This window comes from Vicugna pacos, unplaced genomic scaffold (assembly GCF_048564905.1).
Source record: "Vicugna pacos unplaced genomic scaffold, VicPac4 scaffold_20, whole genome shotgun sequence".
NCBI classification, from domain to species: domain Eukaryota; kingdom Metazoa; phylum Chordata; class Mammalia; order Artiodactyla; family Camelidae; genus Vicugna; species Vicugna pacos.
The window spans coordinates 9,499,231-9,502,889 of record NW_027328741.1 but is presented as its reverse complement, the minus strand read 5'-3'; positions in this window follow the sequence as shown (position 1 = coordinate 9,502,889).

The following is a 3,659-nucleotide window of genomic DNA, read 5'->3' as shown; positions in this document are numbered from 1 at the left end:
AAAATTTAAAAAGATAAATATTATTTCAAGCATCTTTTCTGAGTATAATACTATGAAACTAGAAATAAATCATAGAAAAACAGGGAGAAAAAATGACAGCATCCAGATTAAAAAACATGGTACTATAACAAAGGAGGGAGTTGATGAAATAAAAGAAGAAATTAAAAAATATCTTGAGAAATATGACAAAACACTTCACAAAGTCTATGGAATACAGTTAAAGCAGGTTTAAGAGGGAAGTTCTTAGTGACAAAGCCCTCCTCAAAAAGAAGTACAGTTTCAAATAAATAATCTGACGTTCTATGTAAACTAATCATGAAGAGTAGAGCAAACAAAACCAAAAGTCAGCAGAAAGGGGGAAAAAGTAAAGCTCAAGGAGGAAAGAATTGAAATAGGGATTAAAAAATAGAAAAAATTCAATCAAATTCTTTTTTGAAACTTTAAACAAAATTGACAAATCTCTCGGCAGGATCACCAACAAGAAAAGAAAGAGAACCCAAATAATATAAGAAATGAAAATGGAGAAAATACAAAGAGTACAACAAATTTACAAAATATCATAAGGAAATATCAAGAGCAACAGTATGGAAACAAACTGGATAACCAGGAAGTAATGGAGAAGTTTTTGGCAACATTCAGTCCACCAATATTGCATCAAGAAGAAATTAACCATTTGAACAGACAGATTACTAGAAATGGAATACAATTATCAATACAATAAAAAATATCTGCAAACAAAATTCAGACCCAAATAGCTTCACTGGGGAATTTGACCAAACATACAAAGAAAAATCCATATAAGTCCTCCTCAAACTCTTCCAAAAGATTGATATGGAGAGAGTACTCCCAAACCCACACCATAAGGCCAACATCAACCTGATACCAAACCAGACAAAGACAATACCCCAAAAAGAAAACTATAGGCCAATATCATTGAGAAACATAGATGTGAATGTCCTTAAGAAAGTATTAACAAACAGAATCCAACAGCATGTGAAAAAAAGATCATGCACCATGGTCAAGTTAGGTTCATCCCAGGAACACAAGGATGGTTGAACATATGCAAATCAATCAGTCAATTGTGATACACCATATCAACAAAAGACAAAAACGATATGATCATCTCAGCAGATGCAGAAAAAGCATTTGATAAAATTTAACATCTATTTGCCATAAAAGCTCTTATCACAGTGGGCATAGAGGGACCATATCTCAACATAATGAAAGCTATTTATGACAAATATATAGCCAGCAAAATACCCAATGGTGAAAAACTGAAACCCTTCCCACCAAAACCTGAGACAAGACAAGGATGCCCATTCCCACAATTTCAATTCAATATAGTCTTGGAATTCCTAGCCACAACGATCAGGCAAGGAAAATAAACAAAACTATTCAGACTGGGAAAGAAGAGGTAAAATTGTCAATTTATGCAGACATGACACTGTGTATAGAAAACTGTAAAAGCTTCACAAAAAATTACTTAGGCTAAAAAAGGAACTGGGCTAGGTAGCCAGATTAATCTACAAAAAAAAATTACATTTCTTTACACTACCATTGAATCATCAGGAAAACAAAGTATGGAAACAATCACTTTAATAACTGCACCCAAAACTATAAAATGCTTAAGAATAACTCTGACCAAGGTAGCAAATGACTTATACATGGAGAACAAGGAAATATTGATTGAGGAAATCAAGAAAGATTTTAAGAATTGAAGAGATACCCAATGGTCTCGTAATGGAAGCAATAATACTGTTAAAATGGCCATAATGTCCAAGGTAATCCACAAACTTAAACTGGTTTCCTATCAAATTATGCAAAACATTTATTTTGAGGACTGAAACAAATGATCAGAAGATTTATATAGAATCCAAAATGATCCATAATTTCCATAACAATATTAAAGACAAAGAAAGAGGCTGGAGCAATAACCCGACTGGTCTCCATACACTATTGCAGAGCTACAACAGTTAAAACGACATGATATTGGTACAGAAACAGGCATATGGATCAATGGAAGAGAATAGAGAGCCTAGGAATAAATCTAAAGGCCTATGTTCAATTAATATTTGACATAGTAGCCAAGAATATGACAGAGAAAAGCCCATCTCTTCACCAACTGGTGTTGGGAAAACTGGATAGCAGCATGCAGAGCAATGGAGTTAGAACAATCCTTCAATCCATACACAAGAATATGCTCAAAATGGCTTGAAGACTGAAATGTAAGGCAAGACACACTATATCTCCTAGAAGAAAATATAGGCAAAACACTCTGAGATAAATCTCAGCAATGATCTCCTAGAACAGCCTATCCAGTTAATGGGTGTAAGAGCAAAATTAATAAATGGGACCTAATTAAACTTCTAAGCTTTTACACAGAAAATGGAACCATAAACAAAGCAAAATGACAACCTACAGGATTAAAGAAAATATTTAGAAATAATGCAACTGACAAAGGCTAAATTTCCAAAATATAATGACTTCATACAATCTAATAATAATAAAAAAAAACAAACAAGAAGCCCAATCTGAAAATAGGCAGAAGCCCTAAACAAGCAATTCTCCAAAAGAGACATACAAATGACACATAGATTTATGAAAAACAATTGCTCACTATCATTATCAGAGAAGGACAATTCAAAACGATAATGAAGTATCACCTCACAATAGTCACAATGGCCATCATTCAAAAGTCCACAAACAATAAATGCTGGGGAAGCTGTGGAGAATGGGAACCCTCCTAAACTGTTGGTAGGAATGAAGTTGGTGCAGTCACTGTGGAAAACAGGATGGGGATTCCTCTAAAGTATAAAAATAGACTTAACATATGATCCAGCAATCCCACTTCTGGGTAGACATCAATCGGAACCATATTTCAAAAAGACAACTGCACCCCAAATTTCTTAGCAGTAGCCTTCAGACAGGGGCCTACAAACACAATATTCCTTGACAGAAAAATGGATGAAGAAAATTTGATGTACATATGCAATGCAATCAATACTTTGCATTCCTATCAACACTGTCCACAGTGTTCCTTTTCCTACACAATCTCACCAACATCTATTTCTTTTCTTTTTGATGAGAGCCTTCTGACAATTGTGAGGTCTTGTCTCATTTTTGGTTTATGACTTTCCCAATAATTTATAGCTCTGAACATATTTTCATGTGTCATTTTGCCAACTGTATGTTTTCTACAGAAAATTGATTCAGATCTATCTATTCAGTTCCTATGGACACTTTTTTAACTGGATTGTTTGGTCTTTTTTTGTTTTTGTGGTGTATGAGTTTCCCATATAGTTGCATATTAACTCTTGTTTGGAAAATTTCACTTGCAAATATATTCTCCCATTGTGTTCGTTGACTTTTCACTTTATTGATCATTTCTTCTGCAGTGTAAATCTGTTTAGAGTGATACAATCATATTTTGCTTGTTTTCCATCTGCTTCCCTTGGCAGAGGAGACATATTGAGAATCAAATTAAATCCAATGTCAGAGTTTACTTCTTGTATTTTACACTACGATTCTTTGTTTTCAGATTTTAGGCTTTATATGCCCAGGAGTGGGATTGCTGGGTCATATGATAGGTCTATAGAAAATTGCCTTCTGCTCATTTTCTGGCTGAGTTGTTTGTAGATTTTTGAAATGGAGTTGTATGA